Source organism: Gopherus flavomarginatus, chromosome 1, assembly GCF_025201925.1.
Source record: "Gopherus flavomarginatus isolate rGopFla2 chromosome 1, rGopFla2.mat.asm, whole genome shotgun sequence".
In the NCBI taxonomy this organism is placed as follows: Eukaryota; Metazoa; Chordata; order Testudines; family Testudinidae; genus Gopherus; species Gopherus flavomarginatus.
The window spans coordinates 209,194,881-209,220,314 of NC_066617.1; the positions used below are offsets into that span (position 1 = coordinate 209,194,881).

Here is a 25,434-nt window from a genome sequence, read left to right on the forward strand (position 1 = left end):
CTTTTCAATTTTTAAAAAAATAATTTTTCTAATTGAATCCTGATGTTTACTTTTTAAAATGACTAAAATTTTTAAATGATTTTCTGTTAACCTTCTGAGGTTTAAGAGCACCTTTTGGGTAAACCAACAGCATTGTTACCAAACATGCTCAGGCTTTTGCCTCTGCTTCTTCCCTTACTGAGCACTTGCTTGGTTCCTGGCAATTCAGTTTCAATTCTGCAACTGCTGTTTACTGGTATGCATCTGTTGCTGGCCCTAGGGAAGATCAGTGCATGACAGTGATGACATCACGCTGGTGTGTGAAACAGAGGGTTAGTTTCTCTGTGTACCTCTGTGCAGGGCAGCTACAAGGGGCCATTTGCTAGTCCCCAGTCCTGATGTTGGGCTTGCATTTGCTTTTTCCCTGACATCTTAGAGCAGCCTCAGAACTGCTCTAAATTATGCCAGCTGCCAATGGGTCTCAAGGTCCATTAGACTTTCTTGGGATCACCAGAGCACAGAGGCCTTCAAGCCACACCCCTTCCTCCCATTCCCACCCTTCTCCACCAGGGGCAGGCTCGGAGCATTGGCTTAAATAAAACAGTTATTAGGTTGGACAAGCTAAAAACACTATGGAATAGAAGATCAAAAACTGAACAGCCTAACTGGTCTCAAAAGAAGATTCTGACCAACAAGCTGCTTCATTGTATAAGGTCTGTGGTTTCTTTGCTGGGGTTTCTGCAACATAGAATTAACTCTGTGCAATAAAATAAACAGAGTTTACATACATTTTAAAAATAAATTATGTGAGAAAATACCCTGAGTCTGTTACCAATTTCTCCTCCATTGAGAAACTAATGCACTGCAAAGCCCCATAAGCTGAAGCTTGGCAAAAAGGCAACAATGAACTCCATGCATAGCTAGTTATGCTGGTGGGGATTCCTCACGCTAAAGAGATCTTTTGCTGGAAAAATATATTTTTATACGAGAATAGTGCAAAGTAACTCACTTGCAGCAAAAAAATCAGGTCTAGGAAGTGCAGATGACTAATTAAAAAACAAACAAACCGTGAAACTAACTAAACTTCTGTCAGATGCACAAATGGAAGAGAATAGAAAATAATCTTTGAATTCTAGTCACTCTTAGATATTACTTGTAGCAACAACATGTAAAAGATTTTTAGATGTCAATGAGATTTTTCAAATTGGTAGTGTTCATTTAATAGCTAGCTCAGAAAATTTGTTGCAGTTTACCTAGATTTTTATCTTTCTGCCTGATTTTAATGAGAGAAACAGTTAACATGCAGTGAATGCTCAAATATGTGGGAGAATACAATTTTTTTTGTAAAGAAAAATTCATGCAAACAGATTGTATAGGAGCTGAAAGTCTTAAAACCACCACCACCAACCAAAACAGTAAGGTAAGGTAAGGTTAAGATCCAAACTAACAAAAGCAGTTGCATTTTATGATAATTCTGCCCTTGTGTTCTATGTTCAGCCACACTGTTCAGACAGTGAAACCCATATGGCATGTAACATCTACTTTTTATAAGATCCAGTGAGAACTACAGCTCTGCATTACTTGACATTAACAGGTAGGTTAAATACACCATGGCTGTCTTTAAGTCAAGATGTTTCTTGTATTGATCTGTGTCCCAGCTGTAACATCTCTTTAGTATATGTATTAATTTCATTTTCCTTTTTTTGTTTGGCTAAATGTCTGTAGAGGGACTCACTTTCATTTACAAAGAATTACATGAAAAATGCTGCTTGTCGCAAGAGACTCATTAAAATGAATGGAATGTGCCATTAAGAAATCCATCATGAGCTAGTCTGGGGGTGACCTTGGGCCAGATTCATACTTGACATAACTCTCTTGAAGTCAATGGAATTATGCTGGGAATGAATTTGGCACACAAATACTTAATCAAGCAAATGGTACCTCTGACCTGTCCATTTCAATGGGCATTTTCATTAGCACAGGAGTTTGGAAAAGGGTGTAGGTAGGATTTTCAAAAGTACCTTAATGACTTGGGAGCCTGAGTCCCACTGACTTTTAGTGTGGTTTAGTCAGCCACTAAATCACATGGGCAATTTTGGCCATAACGTTTATAGAGAAAAGTCCCTGATTTTCCCAGCGAAATAGCTGTTTGGTTTTGAAGGATATAGATTGTGGAGTGAGTTAGTTCTGCTCTGGAGGCTGCAGGGATCAAATCCTGATTACTCTTCTCAGTGAAAATGAGTTTCATGGTTTGAATCTGGCCGCTGCTTGGGCACATCACAAAACTATTATGCAGTTGAGTGGGACTCAGAGTCTACTTAGCTGAGGTCCAGGACTGGTGTAGAGGTGTTGTCATATTTTGGAATGGAGTTGAGTTGGCAGAACTGGAGGGGGAAAACTTGCACAGTACACGTGCACACACTGATTTGTTCAGTCCCATGCTGGTTGTCCCTCACTTTTAAGAGCAATGAGCCAACTCACCTTTTAAGGAAAAATCCCTCTGCCATATCAAATATATTTTCTCAATATAACAGAAGCCTAATCCACAAATTTGAGGACTATCTGTAGGCAAAGTTGATGTTTTTTAAAAAAAAAATGCAACTTCTTATTTTGACTAGAGGTTGAACAAAAGTAAGATATGAAATAAATTTCCACCCCAAGCTCTGATACCTCAATCTAGATATAAAAAAGAGAAAGAAAAACCCAGGTTAACCAATTTAAAGAGGGAAGATTGATATTTGGGCTAATAGACTTTATACTAAGTTTCAGTCTAGTGCTTTTTTAAATTAATTTTTTCTGCCTCATAAATCAGGGTTTCCAACAGAGATGTCAACTCTTCTGCTGACATGCCCCTCTCATTAAAAGCACCATGAAGAGAAGATTAGTTTACCTTAATAAAATACATCTATCTAGGATCAGATTATGACTAGCCCCATGCAGTAAAGGGGATTGTCATAGGATATGCACACCGTGTCCCCTTTTAGGGCAGGTCAAGGTTGTGATATTACCACGGTTACAGACTACCCACCTATCCGTAGGCTGAGAACAGCACGACCCAGTGTCTGGAGTCAGTATGGCTGCCCTAGGAGTCAGGGCTGTATGGACTAATAGAATAAAGGGCCGCAGTGGGGATGATGGCCGGGGAAGAGGAATCCAGGCCCTTCCTGCTCCACCAAGTCCTGGCCCAGGGCCCTGAAGGGATCCTGCTGCAACATGCTGATCTTCCTCAGGTGGGAGATACCACTCACATTGCCTCCCTGGGCCACTTACTACCATGTCTCCTGAAGCCAGGGTCCATACATTGTCAGGGTCTCCGAGCCCCTCAGTGTAGGTATCTCCCTGGGATTCTGACTGTGGTTGGCCAGCCGTAGGCACTAGGTCTCTGTTCTGGTCCTTGGGATCTCTAGCTCCCGCAGTCAAGTGCTGAAGCAGCTCCTGGGCGGGAGCCTTTACCAAGCATCCTCTTTCCTTGGTGGTCAGCCTAGAATGATCTGAACTGCTTCCTTTTAAACTGAGGCAGCAGTTGGAGCATGCCCTGCACAGTTCGAGGGGCGGGTCTTCTGCCGCCCATAGGGTTAACTCCATTCTTTCTTGGCTAATGTGGGGTATGTACACCCCATCACAGGGATGCGAATGCTGTTTTGCCCTCTCACTCTTAACACATGCATCTTGACTTTATTTATGGTATTTGGTTTTATATATGCACTAAAAATGGACACCATCTACACTTTAAGGCACCTTTTACATAACTTAAGATCCCATGGAAATATTGTTCCAACATAAGTCCAGGATATCCTGAAAGGGGAGAGTGATAATTTGCTTTTCAGAAATCCCAAATAACTCAGGTTTTACTTTTTCTAGTACTTATCAGTATTCATTGTTAATTAGGCAACATTTTAGTTGGAAATTTATTTTCTCCTTCACTGTCCTCAGTGTTGTAATGACTTATTTGCACCAAGTTAGAATGCAGGGGCTGGTAGAATTTGCTCGTTAGTAACCTATTAAGAAATGGGTTCTAGCCAGTCAAAATGTAATCTTTCTAAAAACTGTATTTTTATTGATATGGTTAATATCAACACAGACATCCATGCGCTGTAAAATATGTGATCATTTACATCTGTTTTTTCATGTTTCAGCAATCCCTGTAATTGATTCAAGAGAAACTATCTTCTTTTACAAGACCATAACATGTTTTACCTTAAAGTTATCAAGCAAAACAAGATCCTCTCCCTGCATGGGAGAAGCTTTTAGACAAATTTGACCCATGGTGTCTGAAGGGGAAAGGTAGAATTTTTGTTAAGCTGTTAAGCTATTTTTTAATTTTTAAGAAAAATTACCAGTCTGAGATAACCTCATTATAGATTTTAGATACCTACATTTCAGCTAAAAGACACATATATTGTGTAAATGTTGTTCTTTAAATAAGAAGATGGAAAACACAGGTGACTTAATCCATTGTCAAAATGCCAAAATAGATTTCAATGGACTAGGTTTCTCTAATTCTTTCTTGGTGTGCTGTTACAAATTCATTCAGACATATTGATTTGAACAAAACATACATTTTTCTGTGCCTTTTGTGTAACGTCCTGGAAAGATTTCACTCTCTTGGTGACATTGTAAGATCCAAATGATCAAAAATAGGATTTGCCCTAAATTATTGGCTAATGCTTGCTAGAGGAGTTAGAAAAAGCCTGTCCTCATCATAGCAGGTGCACTGCGGTAGAGGTGCCGCATGAACTGTCTTTTTCCTCTCTCATGGTTACTGTCGGTCAATGCACTATAGTAACCTCAGAGTGTGACGTTAGAGCTAGAGGAAGCGCAGTCTGATTGGCTGCTATATATACTGTTGCTAAGATGAGAGGAAAAGACGCAGAACAGTAAGGACCAAAACCCTTGCTGGGGATAGTTTTTCCTTTTCTCTAGAACAGATGGATTGTATTGTTTTCATCCACTTTAGAATCTGCTTGCTCTGAGATTGTATATTTGTATCTCAGATAGCAAAATATAAATAATTTAGTATCCATATGTTAGAGCAAACAAGTCTAACTGGTAGAAATTAACTGCAATACTAGAGAACAAGCTCCAGAGCTAGGTATTTTAAGGGTCCTTTTCCTTTTTTTTTAATCAGCTTAACTTTACCCATACCTGACCATACCAAAATTGTATATTTTTCTTTAACTAGATGATTCCTGAATTTAATTTTATGGTAAGTAACCCAGTAAGAGGGAGACACTGTTGTTAGCATTCAAACTGTATAAAGATGGTAACAAATACTGAGAAATCACAACTATTGTAATACATTATGGCATTTCATGAGGTAATCCTCAAAAAAATAACAATTCCCTATCCATCTTCTTGCATGCATTTTATACAATAGCAGATTCTGGGACAGATTCTGTGACTGTTACTCATGTTGAGTATTATCTTATTCCACAAATAGTCTAATTGAAATTAAGGGGACTACTCACTTTAAGTGGGATTACTTGTAGAGTAAGGTACTACCCAGTGAGAGTAAGGTTTGGCAGAATCTGGCCTAATTGAGTTTAGTCATTGACTCTATTTGTGTGAGGAAGATTAGTAGGATTTGGTCTGTATTTGTCAAGCCTTTTTTTTCTTTTAAAATAATGCATGTTAAAACTAAGACAGGGAATTATCTATTCAGTTCACTCTTAAAATGACGTCTAGTCAGCATTTTAAAATAACACATTTTATAGTTTTTGTACAATTCATTGCCAGGCATGAACTGTCCCAGATGAACAACAAGAAAGATCAAGTCCTTGACAGAAATTCTGAAATACTCATAAGTGGAGACAGCAGAGAATCTGGCCTGCATAATGAAAGATTACTTTAAGTATGTCTACACTGGAAGTGAAGGAGTGATTGTGGTACAAGTAGGCATATTTGTGTTGGCTTTAATCTAGTTAGAATGGGTGGCGATAGCAGTGTGGACATGGTGGCACAGGCATTAGTATGGGCTAATAGCCAGAGAACAAGCCCTCCAGGGACCTGGGTACATACTCTGGTTATTAACTTGTACTAAAGCCTGTGCCACTGCATCTACATTACTATTGTTAGCTTTATCTAGTTAGTACAGGTAACATGGGTATGCCTACCCATGCTGCAATCACACCTTCACTTGCAGTGTAGGGTATGTCTGTATTGTAATCACAGGGACTGATTGCGGCTCTTGTAGACATACCTAAGTAGCTTTAGTCTAGCTAGCTCGGGTATTGTAGTAGTAAAGCTGCAGCAGCATGGACTGTACAAGCCTGCCCCCGCCCCCCAGTCCTTGGTAACACTGGTCTACAATTTTTGAGAAGTCGTCTGCTTCAGAGATAAAATGTGATATTTATTATGTATTTTGATGTGCTGAATTCAAATATGACAATTAAAACAACTGATTGGCTACTGTTTCTAAGATATTTAAGTTTTTACATTTTATGTCTATGTATATTGTGTAGATAGTAGAGTTTTAATCATAAATTGTAAACCTAGGTCTTTTCATGTGTTTATGGTTGCTTTACATGATAATATTTCACCTGTCCTGTTTATGTAACACTTTAAAAATCAGCAAAAGGGTTATATAAATAAAATTTATTATGAAACAAAAGGCAAAAAACTATTATGCACATAGTTTAGTCCTATTCAGTGTCTACTCGGCGCTTCTTGGCTTGTCTCTTGTATTGATTAAATGGAGCATCTCTTGTCACTGTCCAGCAATAGTCTGCAAGCATTGATGGGTTCCATTTGCCCTGATAGCCTGCCAGGAGATTCCACTGCTGTAGTCTGGAGCCCAACAGCTCTGCCTTACTCTTGGGTAGCTCCAAATCCCTGACAAGGTCATTCAGTTCACCTTGTGTTATGAAGTGTGGTTCAGAGGAGGAGGATGGGAGAAAATGTGGGTCCTGTGACATTGATGGTTCAGGACCAGAAGTTTCATCCTCTTCCTCTTCCTCCTCTGACTCAAGTGAGAAGGATTCTGGTGCATCAGGAACCGGCAGTCCTTCTCCGTGGGGTACTGGGCGTATAGCTGATGGAATGTTTGGATAATGCACAGTCCACTTTTTCTTCTTTGACACACCTTTCCCAACTGGAGGCACCATGCAGAAGTAACAATTGCTGGTATGATCTGTTGGCTCTCTCCAAATCATTGGCACTGCAAAAGGCATAGATTTCCTTTTCCTGTTCAACCACTGGTGAAGATTTGTTGCACAAGTGTTACAGCATATGTGTGGGGCCCACCTCTTGTCCTGATCTCCAATTTTGCAGCCAAAATAAAGGTGATAGGCTTTCTTAACCATAGTGGTTATGCTGCGCTTTTGTGATGCAAAAGTCACTTCACCACAAACATAGCAGAAGTTATCTGCACTGTTCACACAAGTACGAGGTATCTCTGCTCACTTTGGCTAAACAGAAATGTGTCCCTTTGCAAAATCAAACACTGACAAATAAGAGAGCACGACACTGGATGATTTCTAGAGCTGGTATAGGCAATTGGTTCAGCAGAGTGATGTAAGCTTCGTTATGATTGCATCATCCATGACTGCTAGGAATAACATGATGCAATTCATATCATGTATGACACAATACCAGCTTCAGATTGCATCATTCATTGTTTTGCCTAAAAAGCAAATACTGTCCAAACCCAGTCATAGATTTATTCATAGATCTAGTCAAAGATGTATTTTAGTCATTTCTGGTTTAAATTGAGATCCCTTCCCTTTATAACTCACTTATCCTCCGCTATTCCCAAGTCAAGGGTCATATATACCGACCCAATAGCATATCTTGAAAACTAGAGCCAATCAACAATTTTAAGCATCATTTTCGTTCTCAGTGACCCAGAATTAGTAAAGTTGGACTACATTTATTTCAGAAGCATTTTGGCTGTAGAGCAGTGTAATTACTCGCAGAGGTTGCTCATGCTAAAGCACATGTGGCTGTGGCTTCACTGCCTGGGGACCTGAGCTAGCTAGATTAAAGCTTGCTCAGATATGTCTACTCATGCTGGAGTCACACTGTATGATTGCAGTGCAGGCGTAACTTTACATTGGTCACAGCATGAGGTGTGGGGGGCAGTCATGGACCCAGTTAGGGCTCCATAGTTCCATACTCTAGGGTTGGATCTCCATGAGATAAATGGGGATTGCCAAGTGCTTTGCTTTCCAGCTTCTTTCCACCCATCTGCCCCCTGCACCAGGGGTGTTCCTCTCTTCATGCAATTTCATTTCAAAGACGATAGTATTAGCTGTGCCATGGAGATGATGATTGCAAACCATGAATCAGCACACAGGTATTCCAAGGCAGAATTCCAATTCATGCCTTCCAAGGCAGAATTTGGCCCAGAGTGTAGAGAAGGTACCTTTGGAAATCATATGAAATGTGCCAGTCTGAATTTAAGACTCTGCCATCACTATTGTAGATTGGTATTATCCTGTCTGATGCAAGTTTTGTGCAGGCAGCCGAGGGTAGAATTTGGCCCAAGGAGTACAAATGCTTTTAATAGTGTGTGTATTCTGCCATTGTATTTACATGCCGTTTTGAAATGTACCTTCTAGCGAACGTGGGATCTACCCAGTTTTTACTGAGGCAAAATGTTCATTTTCAGGGCAGTTTGCTTGAATAGGGAAGGCTGCAGGGTTCTGCCCTTATTCTCTAAGGAATTATGGACTCGTATTTTACTCGGCAGGTAAGCTGACTGATTTCAGTAAGACTACTCATGGAACGTGCATACATCAAATTACGTGCATACATCAGATTCTGGCCTTATGACCCTGTTGAGTTATAATTAGGAACTGTGCCTATAAAACTGCAGCACACATCCCTCCGCTCCATTAAAAAAAAAAAAGTTTGATCTTACTTAGAAAATGAACATTTTCAGCATCATCAAATTCAGAACTTCAAAGGAGAATCCCAGCAAAATCTACATAATATTTTAGCCTAAGGGAGTATATTAATTTGAGTTAAAAATGAGAACACTACAAATAAAAAGCTAGTGGCTAAATCCAGAAGCTAATGTCCTTGAGGCAAAATTTGAATTTATTATCCAACTCCCCCCCCCCCACAACATAGTGCTTCATATATGAGTTTTTTGTAGCCAGTACATTCTTGCTGCATATGGAGAAATAAAGTGACAGATAATCTCACGCAGTATTTGGATGGAAATAACTTCAGGGCTCAAGTGAGCATCCCACATGGCAGAAACCTGCCCAGGACTGTGGATGTTGGGAACAATCAATTGTTCTGTGCTCTAGCACGGGCACGTGGGATTATTTTGCCTACAGTTACATCAATGTAACCTCACTGGGGTATAAAAGTAGGCAGAATTTGCTTTTTTTTTTTTTTTTTTTGTTGACTGCATCACATCTGAGCTGCAACACATACATTTATGCAGAGTCTGATATGAATTTAGTCTTTTCATCTAACAAAAGAACTATGACAATTACAATAAAACTAATAATAAGGGCTAGATTATGAATTAGACTGTGTGTTCATGCATGGGCATAAGAGAAGTGCCAGAATTCTTTTACTAATGCGTGGGCTATCTAGACCTTGTAAGAATATGTAGGAGTAAGCAGGTGCTGCAAGGATGTCTACTCCCCCTCCAACAGGAGGAACACCATGGAGCATTTATGTATCAGCCCCTACTCAGGGCAAAAGGCACACTCCAGCTCCATGGTATATATAGATAGTTAAAGGTCAATAAACAGTTTCAAACAAAACAGAAACAGCTCACTTGAGCAGTTTAAATTTTTCATCAAAAATGACTTAAACAAATATAAAAATTTTTTTTTTTTTTTTTCAAAAATTAGTTTTCAGTGAAATGAGAATTTTGTTTTTCAGCTTTTCTTGTCTTCCTTTCTCTTCCTTCAGTTGCAAACTAGAAAAAGGAGAGACAAGAGGAAGGGGGAAATGGCAAGGAAAAGGGACCCTCCCCCAAAAAAGTATCAACATTTTTTACCAAGTATCAAATAAATGAAAAGTCATTCCTTTTTACAACCTGCAGAACAAAAATTATTTGACATTTTCAAACTTTTTCATGAAACATGTTTTTCAACCAGCTCTACAATTCACCCTTCCCCACCCTAAGCAAGAAGACAGTTGAAATGCCACACAGAGAGAGGTACCAGCAGCTCAGACGTAAGAAGAGAGGAGACCTTTGGCAGAGACTGCTATTTCAGTAGTAGAAGGGAATGCTGTGGAGATTTATTATTCATTTATTTCCCCTTGGATCTTATTAATTATCGGCAGGCTTACCATGGTGTCCCATTTATAACATATTCATAGGAAATTGGTTCCCTAGTGAATTAGCTGTTCTAGCTCAGACATGTGTTTTGATTGAATCTGGACTCAAACTTGTGGATTTTTTATTTTTTTTCTTTTGAGAAGACACTTTATCATGTGAGAAAAGCTATCAAAGTAGTACCAGCAAATGCTATTAAATTAGTGCTTTCTAAATATTAGCAGTGTGTGGATAAAATCATAATACTTACTTGGAAATGATGTCGTAGACCTGTAGTGTTTTAAAGTCTCAAATGTTATTGTGTTCAATTGAGTCCCATTGTGGAAAGCATCTTGGTTAAGCTTGGTGGAAAGAGTTATTTTTTGCTCCCAGTCTTTCGTTTTCCCTTGGAGTTGTTTTAGGCTTTCGGCAAAAATCAGCGTTATCAGGAGAAGGACCTGACAATTTATAATATATATTTATCACAAGAGAGGATGGTGATGGCGAAGTAGTCTAAATCCTTAAAGAAAAGCAATGTGTTAGTTCATTCCAACCATTATGTGATTTAACCTCTTGTTTGTTATTCATTATTCAAAATACATACAAATAAATGGCAGAGGCCTAGGGTTTGCAGGATAATTTACCATCTGCCTCTCATTTACTTTTCACAGCTTACATCCTTTGTGTAAGAATCCTACTTTTTACTGCTTTGCATGTTTAATTATAAACAACACTTGTAATTATTCCTGAGTACATCTGCTAACGTAAAGGAAAAGATGGAACAATTAATGGTCAGGACCCTGGGAAATGAGGCCTGTGTTCAGTCTTCTCCTGACCTTCAAAGCATAGATCTTAGTGTCAGAGAGAGGAGATGGGAGCTTCAAAATCAGAAATTATATGGTTAGTTAAGATGAACATAAAATTTGAAGAAAAAATATTTTCTAAAGGTTTTAATATTGTAACCAAGGCTATTGGGCCAAATACTGCTCTGAGTTAAACCTATGCCATCGTTCTGGAATCATTTAAGTAAATGAGATGGCACAGATACAGCTCAGGCATTTTTACTTTATTTTACAAGCACAGAGCCAAACACATCTCTGAATGATTGAGACATTAAACAATAAAGTACTGTGAATGTAATGTGCTTAATCAGCAAATGAACGTAGAATCAAAAGAAAGAGGGGTTAGAGGGTAAATACTTAATTAGAAAACTTGCACTGGCAAATTGGAGTTGCCATTGCAGTTGGGTCAAAATGCTCGAACTAACATTTTTTTATTGAATATTCATGAAAATGAATATTGGGGCCCTGCTTTCTCTAAAAACCTGCTTACATCAGTTGAGGTTGAAACTTGCCCTCCTTGCAACCTGTGGTTTGTAGTCCTCTTACTCTCAGACAAATGAATGTCATAGGCTGCTATCAGAGAATTTTTTGGTCCTCAAGACACAAGTAAAAGAGCTGGGTAGTGCAGCTCTGTATGAAGGTTTCATTCATTTGGGAATGGGAAAGAGATGGGTTTTGGTCCTGGACCTTGTATAATTCTTTGGATGGGCAAATTTGCAGTAAGTTGATAATTAATATGCAAATACTGGACCAAAGATTCCAAATATAATTCTGAATATCAGCCAGATTTCAGCTTTCAATTCCCAGCAGGTTTGATAGGAGAGCTGTTCAAAAACAGGTTGCAAGAATTGTGAACAAGGGAAATTACTGTTTTTTTTTTTTTTTTTTTTTTTTTTTAAAAAACCCTCTTCTCTTACTCCCTAATGGCTGACTTGGGTTAGCTCAAACTTTCATTAAAAATAAATGAATAAAATCAAATCACCAGCACAGACCAATGGCCCCGGGCAATAGCAAATAAAGGCAATGGAAAGTCTCCCATTGAATTAAGTGGGCGTTGGATTGGATCTCAAGTATGGAAAAATTCAGCCCTGAATGTGAAAGTTTCAGATAGTTATGAACAACTGCAAACTGGAAAATAGAATTTCTGCCATTTCTGCTATAGTATAACAAGTTCTAATGTCCAAGGCTATGAGCTATTACCACATGTGTGTTGTTGTATTAGGAATCAGCAGTCAGAGTAAGCAATAGTATTTCACCTTCTTGGAGAGAATGTTTGCCATTTGATTTGATGTGTAAGGATATGGTTATGTAAACCTCAAGGGGAAAGATATTACTCAACTGAAGCAGGCATAAATCACTGACTTCTGGAATAAAATATTATTGTATATTTCTACAGTGTGCATGCAACCAGTAACAGGATGGTAGTGGGATAGTATAAGAAACATGAAGTCGAGTACTTTGCACTATTGCATTAATCTTTACAGTACTTGGAATTGAGGAAGATAGGGCATGATCACAGCCTTGTTATAGCGTTTGTTTGACTTTCATAGGCAACTTTTAAATAATCAAAATAAATGCAACCAAATAAATTATTTGAAGCAGGGAAATAGAAATGCATTTACTTTAACAAACAAGACTAACTTGGGAGGCTTTGATTCAACCCAGACATTCATGCTGTATCATCTTAGAGCAGAGGTTTCCAAACTGGTATAGAGACCCCTGGAGATATGAGAGTCGTCTCCAGGAGAAATTGTGTAAAGGTGAATTTTATTGATTATAGATTTTATTTATTGCATTTTCATAATAGGCTACTCTGATGAAGCTTTAAAACTCTGTGGAATTTGTTATATAAAATACCGTAATTAATTTACTTCAAGATGCAACTGTCCAGTCTAACTGAGCTCTATTTTTTTCAGTTGTATACGTTGCACTCTAATTATATCTGTACGTAACAGTGAAATATGCACAGTTGTCTAAAGATAGGTAGCGTCAAGAAGAACACACAGTAACAGTGATGAGAAGGGTAGGGGTATGCAGGAAGTTGGTAGATCTGGAAGGGGGTATGCAATAAGAACAGTTTGGGATCTGCTGTCTTAAGAGTTATTGTGGTGGTTCACGGATGAATTTGACCCATGTGACGTATCCTTAACAGTTTGTCAAGTGTGTCTTTTCATGAAGGACTATTCTGGACAAAATTCATCCTTGATATAAACCCACTGAAGTCAGTAGAGTTTGATCAGAAAAGAATTTGGCCTACTTCCTGAAAAGCTCTCTCTTCATTCATTAGCATGCACTAATACTTAAAAGTACAGGTACATTAATATCATCCAGTGCAATTAGGTTTATAGTCCATCATGATAAATAGTAAGGTGCTTTACTTAGAGAGTCAAACAGTACAATCTGCAGGGCCAGATAAGAATTTCGACTGGCTTGGAAATAAACCAAAGGATGATACTTCCCCCAGTTTCAACCTGACCTGGATTCCAGCTCCTGTCCAGATAAGCAAAATTGTGATTTTTGCATCAAAAGAAGGGAATAGCAGTTTCCTAGAAATAGTTCAAGCCTGTTTCCATTGGATAAGCTGCATAATAAATGAAAATAGCAGAAAAGTGGACTGTAAAATGGAAGTGCTCTCATCCTTTTGAGTGCCATCAGTGGAAAGGATGAGAACTAAGAAAGGAAAGCATTTTTAGTAATGTTTCTCAATAGGGGTTATTGTGTTGTACGATCTGGGCAATTTTCTGCTGTTTCTAATAATTTCTCTTGCAATCCATACTGTTCATATTGTATTTTATCACTGTTTCCCCTCAGCAATGACATGGAAGAATGTCATGGAACCCCTCAGAATATGTCAGCAGGGATTCCAGTTCAGATATGGTACAATGTTAGATCTCTATTTGCAACTTTTGAACATAGTTATCTGAAATTCCTGTTGTGTAACCCTGAGCTGTGTTCTGACTCCCTTTCAGGCTGATTTTAAAGGGGAACAGGCATGTTTACTAGATAAATCTGTTTTACTTCCATTTCTTTGGTGATTTGTTGATGGCAGAGAATTGGTGGAATATGTTTTTTAGGTAGAACCAGAAGTAAAATGCCCAGAATTTATGACAAGTAATGAAAATGTACACTTTGTCTTACAAAAAGACACTAAAAAAACTCAGTCAAACAATGACCCTACAATAGAGACTTCCTGTAGCTGATTTTCTGGTGGGGTAAAAATGTTTGTTACCTGCATCTAAGTAATTGGGGGAAGATGTATAACTGGAAGGGTGACCAGATAGCAAGTGTGAAAATCAGGACCGGGGTGGAGGAGTGAGTAATAGGGTCCTATGTAAGACAAGACCCCTATCTAATACTGGGATGGTCCTGATAATATTGGGACATCTGGTCACCCTTATAGTGGGGTTCATAGTGCCTGTAACAATGCTGCCTTTGGTGGAACACAACTGAGAGTATCAATTCAGGACAAATTGCTTAGAGCAGGGAGTTCACAGCCCAAGGCTGGGGTCCTTTGCACACCAAAGCCGCCAAACAGAGAGAACTTCAGTCTCACCCCACTGGCTAACTATAAGTCATACAAGCAATTTTCTTAGACACTCCAGTTTCCCAGTGTCACCACTAGTGCGACTCATTAGGGAGACAAATGGTTATGAAAACCAATACCCTTGTAAAAGAAAAAAGGTTCTCCCGATCCCAAAGGACCAAGCCACAGACTCAGGTCAATATACAAGTTAGATTTTACCCACAAATTATTCTGTTGCCAATCCTTCAGAATCTAAAGGTTTATTCATAAGAAGATAGATATATAGATGCGAACTAGAATTGGTTAAATGCAATCAATTACATACAGTAATGGCAAAGTTCTTGGTTCAGGCTCGCAGCTGTGATGGAATAAGCTGCAGGTTCAAATCAAGTTTCTGGAGTACATCCACAGCTGGGATGGGTCATCAGTCCTTTGTTTAGAGCTTCAGTTTGTAGTAAAATTTCTCCAGAAGTAAGAAGCTGGATTGAAGACAAAACAGAGGGGTTTCCAGGGCCTTTATATTCTCTGCCCTTTGGAAGGACACCCCTTTGTTCTTACTGTGGACAATCACAGCCGCAAGATGGGGTTTGGACTCACGTGGGCAAGTCGCATGTCCAGGCATGACTCAGTTTGCAGGCCGACGCCATTGCTTACATGTTAGATTGAACGTTCCCAGGAAAGCTCAGATGTGGATTGGCATCTCCCAAAGTTCATTGTCAGTTAAGTGTTTCTTGATTGGGCCCTTACTGAGAATAATCCTTTCTTAAGAAGCTGACCAAATGCTTCACTGAGGCTACTTAGAATCAAAACACATTGAAATACAAGTACATAGCCAATATTCATAACTTCAACTGCAAAATGATACACATATACAGATAGCATAATCATAACCAGCAAATCATAACCTTTTTATAGACATCTCACTTGACAACCTTTGTACAATATTTGTTGCAAATATGTAACAGTGGTTGCAACAATGATCTATACGGTCACAGTTTATGTCAATAACATCACAGTGCCTGATTGTGTCCCTGAGATCTGTATGCAGAAGGGACTCTTCATACATAACTCTGCCCTTTGCATGCAGGAAGGGGGCTCATCTGCCTCCCAAGTGGCATATCCCCTTCCCCTAGGGGTCCTTGCCTATGGGGGATCCTAATGGGAGAGAGCTGACTGATTGTGGAATGGCTGGAGGGGACACACGTACCCCTCACACCTAGCAAAGCTTAGGGGAGTTTGTGGGTAAGCTCTATGACTGGTTCCTAAGGGGAATGTGGGGGAAGGGGAGGAGATGGGGAAAGGGATGGAGAGGTAAACCCAGCCCTTTAAATAAAATAACTGGTGAAAAATCTCCACGAGATGTCCTAAGGAGAGGAAATCGAGCCTAATATTGATTATTTTGAAGGAAGGAGTTAATGAAATTCCTGGTTGATACTACTAGGGAGGAATTGTAATCCTCACTAGGACTGCAAAATAAATATAAAGGGACAGGAAGATATTAGAAATATAAGCAAGGAAATGGTGAAACAAAATTCAGTTTGGAATGACTTATTAAAGCTAATAAAATAATCCAGAAACTCAGTGTGACATTACAGTAAAGGGTAGTAGTTCCTCTTACCTGGCTGTGGTGCAATCACACTAGGGATAGCAAGGCATTCAGGTACCATGGCAGTCTGTGCAGAATAAAATCCTAGCTATATAGATAGATCTTGTGTTTATTTCTGAGCATCTCATCTTCAGGAAGATACTGATAAACTGGAGGAAGTTCAAAGAAAAGCATCATGAATGATCAAGGGGATGAAGAAAATTGAGGCCTGGTCTACACTTAAAATTCAGATTGGCCCAGCTATATTGCCAAATTTGGTTGGACATATTTCTGGAGATTTAATCATATGACATAATCTTTAATTAAAGATTAAACTTTAATTCCTGGAGTCTCTGGGCCAATCCTGGAGGGTTGGCAACCCTATGCTCAGTGTCATGAAAAATTAACACCCTTAAACATTGTAGTTAAACCAGTCTAACCCTGGTGTAGACGCAGTTAGGTCAATGGAAAAATTATTCTATCAACCAAGCTACTGCTACTTGGGGAGGTGGATTTCCTACATCAATGGGAAAACCCCTTCCATCAGTGTGGGGAGCATCTACAATATGGTAATGCAGTGGCATCTCTACAGTGCTGCTATAGTGCCTGTAGTGTAGACATGGTCTGAGTGAAGAGAAAAGGGTATAGGAGCTAAATAGGGATGGATTGGCTATGTGGTGGCCATGGAGAGGCGGGCTGTGAGGTGGGAGCAGGGGGTGGGGGCGGTTCAAACAGGCTGCAGAAAATTGAAAGGCATGAATACCAAGGAGGAAGAGAATTTTTTTAGGTTAGTACTGATGGAGTGACTAGGAATAATGAGATGAAATTAAGGATGGGAAAATGTAAATAGAATTTCTGGTGACATCTGTGGACTAGCATCTCAGTGGAAGTGGTGGAAGCCTCATTGCTTTGGATGTTTAACACTGCATTGGAGAAAACCCTAGAAAATAAAATGTGAAATAATTCTGAACTGGCAGGGAGATGGATTTGATAATTTAACAGGCCTTTTCCATCGCCAACTGTGGAGAGTCTGAATTCTAATTGGTTCAGATACACTAACTTTTCTTTTTTAGCTATATTTTAGCTACTTTTTTACCCTGATGCCTCAAAAACTATCTGATCCCAGTTCGCCTCAGCACTAGAACAGAGATTGCCATAGGGATGCAGGGGAGACCTGTGTCCCTCTGATCCTGGGGCTGCCAGGGGCCAGTTCTGTGACAAGCTGTCTACAGCCTCTGTGACAGCCAGGGAATAGCTAGGGCCATAATAACCCAAGTCACATCCCCTCCCTCCTGCCTCCAACACGCCTTGGGACACCCTCTGTGCCTAAGGCTGTCACAAGAGGTACAGAGCTGGCTGCACTCTGTAGCTGGTGGGGTAGGCTACCAGCGCAAGGCGTACTTCCATGAAGAGCCATGCAGTTGCTTTTCAGCAACTTTGCACTGATTATGCTGGCACAAGTGGACCACAGCACTGTTATGAATCAGATCTACTTGCCCAATGTATTTTAATGAAGTTAAAACCTAGAGTATATCTTTTTTTTTCTGTTCTTAATATCCTTATTTATAACAATTCAATGTTATGCATATACATAAAGGAAAAAATAGTTATAAATACTTGCAGGGTCTTCACAGTTGTCCCTAGGAGAAGGAGATCAAGATTGTGCTGTCCTTTGAATCACAGTATCATCTAGTTAGATACCAAGCCATAGAGCTTTGCTTGGTGAGTGTTAGAGCAGAGACCAGGCAGGCACACTGGTTGAAACTGTGGCAAAGAACACAATTATCAGACGCATAGATGAAAATGGTATGTTGGGGAAGAGTCAATACAGATTTTGTAAAAGGAAATCATGCCTCACAAATCAATTAGAATTCTTTAGGGTGTCAAAAAGCATGTGGACAAGGGGGATCCAGTCCATATAGTGTACTTGGACTTGCAGAAAGCTCTTGACAAGGTCTCACACTAAAGGCTTTTAAGGAAAGTAGGCTGTCATGGATCAGAGGGGAGGTCCTCTTATGGATGTAAGCAGAGTCAGGATGAGGTCTACCCTGATATCTGGTGGTGAATTATGGGGAGTGTGGAAAGGAATTTTAGGTATTTGCATTGGCACACCCACCCCACCTAGCATAGCTCATGGCAGCCTAGGATGGTTATTTTGACATCTCTGGGATCCCCAATTTCTTTGTTATTGGGGCAGGAGGAATAAAGTGTTGTCACCCTGATTATGTGAATGAGGAACTATGAGACTGCTTTATGACAGAGATGTCTCTGTCAATTAAGTAGCACTTGCTAGACAAAGGACATAGGTGCCAAAACCCATTGAAATGAGAGAGGTTGGGGACTGGTGTGTGTACCTGTTGGTATGGGCCCCTTTTGAGGGCCTGGAACACCAATTGCACATCCTCGTCTCTCTACTGTTGAAGAGTAGAGCTAATTTTGATTCCATTAGGAGTCCATCTAGAGGCTGCTGAGCTGAACTCACGTTGGGCCAATGGTGGACCAGCACCGGGGCTCCCCTACTACAAGCTGAAATCACTAAGAGTGAAATCACTAAAAGAGCTAAGCTTACTGAGCTGAGATCACTGAGTGCTGTGCTAACTAGTGGGGGAGTCTGAAGATTTATCGCTAAGTGGCTGGCAGAGCGGAGTAGTTTTGCAGCATATTGGAGCAGCCCATGGAACAAGGAGCGGAGTGGTTTGCGGGGACAGCTGAAGTGGCTCATGGGTTGGTTGGAGGAGCAGCACAGCTGGTGTAGTGGAGCTGGTCGTGGTGAAGTCTGCAGCAGAACTCTACAGAGAGGCAGAGCAGTTGGCCCTGGCCCACGTAAGGTGCCCCTTACCACCCTGTGTGCCCCCCCCCCTTTCCACCCAGGCTGGGGGGGTAAAACTCTGCCGATAAACTTTTGAACTCTGGGGTGGCACTGACCAGAGACTTTCAGGTTGTTGGACTTTGGGGTGATTGGACTTAAGACCCTAAGGGGGAAAGGACATTTCCAAATGTACTTGGAGGTGGGTTTTTGCTTATGGTTTGTGTTATAATCCTGTTTGTGGTGTTTCTCCAACGTGATGCCGCATTGTTTCCCTCCTTTATTAAAAGGATTTTGCTACACTCAGACTCCGTGCTTGCAAGTGGGGAAGTATTGCCTCCTAGAGGCGCTCGGGGGGGTGTGGTATGTAATTGTCTCAGGTCACTGGGTGGGGGCTCGAGCCGGTTTTGCATTGTGTTATTGAAACAGAACCACTGAATACTGAACTCGGCCCTTGTTGCTGCCAACTCAGAGGGGCAGAAGGGTTACATGAATCAGTAACTGGTTAAAAGCAGGGGCGGCTCTAGACATTTCGCCACCCCAAGCACAGCGTCATGCCGGGGGGGGGCGCTCTGCCGGTCGCTGGTCCCGCGGCTTCGGTGGACCTCCCGCAGGCGTGCCTGCGAAGGGTCCGCTGGTCCCATGGCTTCAGTGGAGCCATGGGACCAGCAGACCCTCTGCAGGCACTCCTGCGGGAGGTCCACTGAAGCCGCGGGACCAGCGGACCCTCCGCAGGCATGCTGCCGAAGGCTGCCTGCCTACCACCCTCCTGGCGACCGGCAGAGCGCCCCCCGCGGCATGCCACCCCAAGCACGTGCTTGGCATGCTGGGGCCTGGAGCCGCCCCTGGTTAAAAGATAGGATCTCCTCTGTATAGATAGATCTTTAGGTGTTATGGAGCGAACGTGCCAACTCCCATGCCACCCTACCCCTGCCCTAGATACTGGGAGTGTGTCTGGTGGGCAACAGGGGGTGTGGTTGTGGTCTGTCTATAGCCTGGCACTCCCCAACTGCCAGAGCAGTCCCTGAGCGACAGCTGTCAGGTGACAGCTGCTCTATCTTATGCTGAAGACTGGCCTACTGGCCTTTTTTCTGGTTCAGATGTAGCAAACATCTTGTCACGAGAAGTGCCGATCTTGTGAGATTTCTATCATTCGAGCAGATGGCAATTTTAAGGGTACAACTTGTGGGGCTGTTGAAAACATACTCTAGCCCTGATTATGTTTTGAACCCTAAGGCCTGTCTTAACCAAATGCTAATATGACTCCTTGCTTTCTTAGGCCATCTATGAGCTTTACTGGAAAGCTTTGGATCATTGCAGCAGTAAGATACTGTAGCATTCCTTTTTCATAGAATTTACAGTAACACAGTTAATAGAGAGTGGGGAGTACTGGAAGAACTGGGTGATTAGACTGTGAGCTCTTTGTTGTAGGGATTATTTCATATATGTTTTATACAGTGCTTAAAACAATGGGATTGAATTGCACAGAGGCATCTAGACATTATTGTAAGACAAATAATAGATAAGTATAAACTGCGAACAAATATTTGCAGACAAGATCACATCTCCTAGACTGGTTTACAGCAAATCATACAAGTGAGGGAAAGCCTATTCAAAAGTAGTTTTGGGGGTTTTGCACATATCTTCACCAAAGTCTACTCACTCATATTAATGTTAATGGAAGGTACACAAGTTAAGAAAATTATCCTGTAGTATTTTGGAAATATTGTGATCCAGTGACAGAATAATCTGCTGTGTTTTGTCATTATCCAAATTGTTGCAATCCCTATCTCTTGTCTGCCAGACTAATGAAATCTTAACTTGCCTAAAAAAAATTAAAAATGCAGCTGGTGCATTCACTACTTAAACACAGTGCTCACAAACACTCCCATTGAAATCAAGAGTGCCATGAACAGATGCTACAATTTTCATTGCTTTTCTTTGCTTTCGCATGTATGTATAGCAAAATTTGCTTTAAATCTGTGTTTCCTCAACATACCAGGCAAATGAATTGCTAATATAAGTAATGGCTGCATGCAGGTGAAAATGTGATTGTCAGACAGCAGTATGTTAATAATTCATCCCATGCTGCAGTTTCAGTTTATATTTAGGCTATGTCTACACTGGCAATTGAATGACAAAACTTTTGTCTTTCAGGGGTCTTAAACTCTCTTCCTCCCCGCCCCTCCCCTCTGAAAAACAAAAGTTTTTCCTATGACAAGCGTCAGGAAGCGTTCTCCTTCTGACAATGCAAATGGAAGTTTTTTGATGGCAGGAGCGTTGACAAACAGCAGCTACACTGCGTGACTTTTAGCAGCATGGCTGTGGCGACACAGCCATGTCACTAAAACCTGTGTAGTGTAGACATAGCATATATTTGGATGTTATGGTGATTTGCCTGTAAGGTGTGTGATTTCAGGTTGGATTGGGTGTTAATGTTGCTTCAACTGATGATTTCCTTGCTTCCTATAATTCTATAGGTAATTTGGAGAATAATGGCCAAGATTTTCCAAAATGACTAGTTATCTTGCATGTCCAACATGAGATAACTTGAAAGGTCCAGTTTCCAGAAAGTGGGTGCTCAGCAGTTCTGAAAATCAGGCTTATTGAAGGAATCTCAAATTGAGTACCCAGAATCATTAGTCATTTTTTAATGTCTTGGCCAATACCTTTAAAAAAAGTGTCTATTAGAGTGAAACAAAGTACGGTAAACAAGTCAGTAATGAGATTATTGCGTATATTGATACTATGTCATAAATTATGCATTGTACAAACTATGTTTTTGGTTTGTGTGCGAATAGTCAAATGTATCTTCCTTTTGAAACATGCTTCTTACATATTACTGATGAAATCTTTAATTGCTTAGAATATATGGTTAGCAGCAAGAATCAAAGCTTTCTGCATGTTACCGCATCAGCTTTAGCTAATCCATAACATTGAATGTAGGTCAACTGGAGCTTTTTAAAACAGATGGAAATTTAGTAGTTTAGTGTGGCTCAACAGATGCCCCCACAAGGCTGCCAACTCTCCCATTACAAACTGCAGAAAAAGCAGAAATCAGCCTTCTGAAATCTGCTTATTTTAACTCATTTTCATTCCAGCAGCACCAGCATACTGTACTGTAGGTTTCTGTTTGTAATTTATTCAGCACAGATATGCTACAGAAGATGGGGTAGTTAATTAGAATAGTTCACTGGTGTTTTCATTTAGAAGATTTCATTAACATAAATATTCAGAAAGAGAGAAAACCACAGTTATTCTAACCAAAATCCAAGAGCGGGTAGAAATCCCAGGCTTGTTGCCACACTCTTCATCTTTATTCTTTATATTTATTCAGGATCACAGATGCTGCCATTATACTTGTATGCCATTCATATCATTATCAAATTATTTCTGTGGATGCAGGAAAAACAAATGGGAGGGATCAGTATGGATGCTTCTCAAAGCAGGAGTCCCCACGGATAGCTTGCTGCCTACCCACTGCTAACAAGTGGCAGGCACAAGTAGGAAGTGGCTCTGTGGATGTCCCACTGAAATTAAGCTTATCTCAACCTCAGAAACTATTCTCTACGGGATTTATTTCTCTTTCTCTCCTAGTTTCCTCCTGATTTTGAGAGCAATTGCTTCAGCTTCTCTGTGGTTGTTACACAGGCAACTCTGAGCCCCTAGCTAGCATTGGGTGGATGAAACAAAATGAAAGACCTGAAGCTTTCCCCCCCTGCTCAGATCCTGATGAAAAGCTGCAGAAAACTTATTTAAAATGCATTTTTAAACAAGTTGGGTATATTTGAGTGTGTTTGGTGAAAGTCTCTTCCTCGCCCTCAAGTGTCTATCTATGGAATAGGTGGCAGAATGGAAGAAATGGGAGCTGGAGTAGGGGAACTGGACAATAATGGAGGACTCTTTTAAATGTATAAACATGAAGCAAATCTATTTGTGGGGACTGGGAGGAAGGAAGAGGGAGAGGCATATGTAGGAGTATTTTAGAATGCACAATTCTGATCTGTTCTAATGCTGTTCTTTCTCCTTCTCCAAAAAATATAGATGGCTTGTTGCCTGAACAATATTTTCAATTTAATTTGATTTAACTCCAGTGGAGCAACGTTTTGTTTGCAGTCAAATGTGTTATTGAATTAATAAAGCTAACCTTTAAAGAGGAACATCTTTTAAAAGTCAACGAGTGGAGTAACTTTCATCATGTAATCAGTGGAACCCAAACATTTTTCAAAATCCACAGATTGTGGATCCCTTAGTTTCTGTAGGGATTTGTAGGAAGGTGTGATCCTGGGTGCACATTTGTGACAACCACTCTCCTTTGCAATATGCTGGAAGGAGATGAGTATTCTGTTTATGGTCTGCACAAGGCTTTCAGCATTCACCCCTTTGGTTTAGTGTGTCTGACTAACCTTGACTTAGAAAAGAAATAGCATTTGAAAAGCTTTTCTCTGCAAATAAAATCTATGGGATAGATAGTGCCATTAGACACAGCCTGGAGAAAGGGGTGGCAGAGAACATGCATGCAGTGGTTTCCCCAGGAATTGAAATTAGGGGGAGGGTGTTCGAATTTACAGGGGGGGTGTCAGGACCAATGAGATAAATAAAAGAGATATGAATAAAGTAAATGTTTTGTTAGGATTATGCAAATTTAACATAAGTATAATGCAAGTTACTCCAAAACACATATAACAGGATTAGATTTCTAAAAAAATATACATTTTAGAAAAAAAGTATTTAATTTAAATTGACTTTTGAAAAGTAAGCCATCATGAAATAAGAGGGCAGTCCTCTCATGGATCAGTAACTGGTTAAAAGATGGGAAACAAAGGGTAGGAATAAATTATTGGTGTTCAGAATGGAGAGAGATAAATAGTGGTATCCTTGAGGGGTCAGTACTGGGACCAGTACTGTTCAACATATTCATCTGGAAAAATGGCTAAACAGTGAGGTGGCAACATTTGCACATGATACAGAACTATTCAAGATAGTTAAGTCCCAGGCAGACTGCGAAGAGCTGCATAGGGATCTCACAAAACTGGGTGACTGGGCAACAAAATGGCAAATGAAATTCAATGTTGATAAATGCAAAGTAATGCACATTGGAAAGCAATCTCAACTATACATACAAAATTATGGCATCTGAATTAGCTGTTAACACTCATGAAAGAGATCTTGGAGTCATTGTGGATAGTTCTCTGAGAACATCCACTCAATGTGCAGCAGCAGTCACAAAAGCAAACAATGTTGGGAATCATTAAGAAAGGGATAGATAATAAGACAGAAAATATCACATTGCATCTATATAAATCCATGGTACGCCCACATCTTGAATAGTGTGTGCAGATCTGGTCACCCATCCTAAAAAATATATATTGGAATTGGAAAAGGTACAGAGATGGGCAACTAAAATGATCAGGGGTATGAAACAGGAGGAGAGATTAAAATGACTGGGAATTTTCAGCTTAGAAAAGAGATGACTAATGGGGATATGATAGAGGTCTACAAAATCTTGACTGGTGCAAAGAAAGTGAATAAGGAAATTTTATTTAATCCTTCACATAACACAAGAACTAGCAGTCACCCAATGAAATTAATAGGCAGCAGGTTTTAAAAAAACAAAAGGAAGTACTTCTTCACACAATATAAAGTCAACCCAGGGAACTCTTTGCCAGAGGATGCTGTGAAGACCAAAACTATAACAGGATTATAAAAAGAACTAGATAAATTCCTGGAGAATAGATCCATCTGTGGCTATTAGCCAAGATGGGGACAGATGCAACACCATGCTCTGAGTGTCCCTAGCCTGTTTGCCAGAAGCTGGGAAATGGGCAACAGGAGATGGTCACTTGATGATTACCTGTTTTGTTCATTCTCTCTGGGACACCTGGCCTTGACCACTGTTGTAAGACAGGGTACTGGCCTATATGGACCTTTGGTCTGACCCAGTATGATCATTCTTATGTAAAAATTAATTATAATAATAAAAATGTTTAGTACAGAAACTCCCCAACATAATGACCTCCCAAGATAGCAACAATGTGAGATAACAACCTTGGCAAATAATGCTTTTTAAAAATCTTGGCCTACTAGGAAACATATTTATATAAGTTTCCATTCCCAGTCACAAATCTAGCATTCTGGAGCAAAGTGACTAAAATATAGTCCAACAAATAAATGTTTATTTAACTTTTCCCTCCACCGCGCCCCACTCACCGGTGTTGTCCTTGGTCAGTGGAGAGTACACTCAGAGTTCAGAGGTGCTTTCACGTGAGTCCACCTTCCAGGTGGGGGACAAGAAGGCACCTTGCTCGTTCCTCCAGCTGCTCACTGTTTGCTCTGGCCATGGCTGTTCGCTGTGCCACCATTCACTCCCCCACTCTATTGCCAATGGCCCTGTGCAGTCACCTTCTGCTGCCACCTGCCACTGTGACCTCTGTGAGTTGGTCTCTTGAGGTTCCACCAGCTCTCAGTGATTTCAGC

The 25,434-nt window shown here is 40.4% G+C and overlaps 1 protein-coding gene and 1 long non-coding RNA gene across 3 annotated transcripts in view; one reads left to right on the top strand and one right to left on the bottom strand.

Moving 5' to 3' along the window:
* ABCG1 (ATP binding cassette subfamily G member 1) overlaps positions 1-25,434 on the top strand; it is a 98,461-nt gene that overhangs the window by 6,833 nt on the left and 66,194 nt on the right. The gene's annotated exons all lie outside the window — the stretch shown is intronic.
* LOC127043070 (uncharacterized) lies at positions 14,811-16,292 on the bottom strand. Its single transcript, XR_007772138.1, has 2 exons — positions 16,185-16,292; positions 14,811-15,359 (listed from the first exon to the last, which is right to left on the bottom strand). It is a non-coding gene; the product is annotated as an uncharacterized LOC127043070 (long non-coding RNA).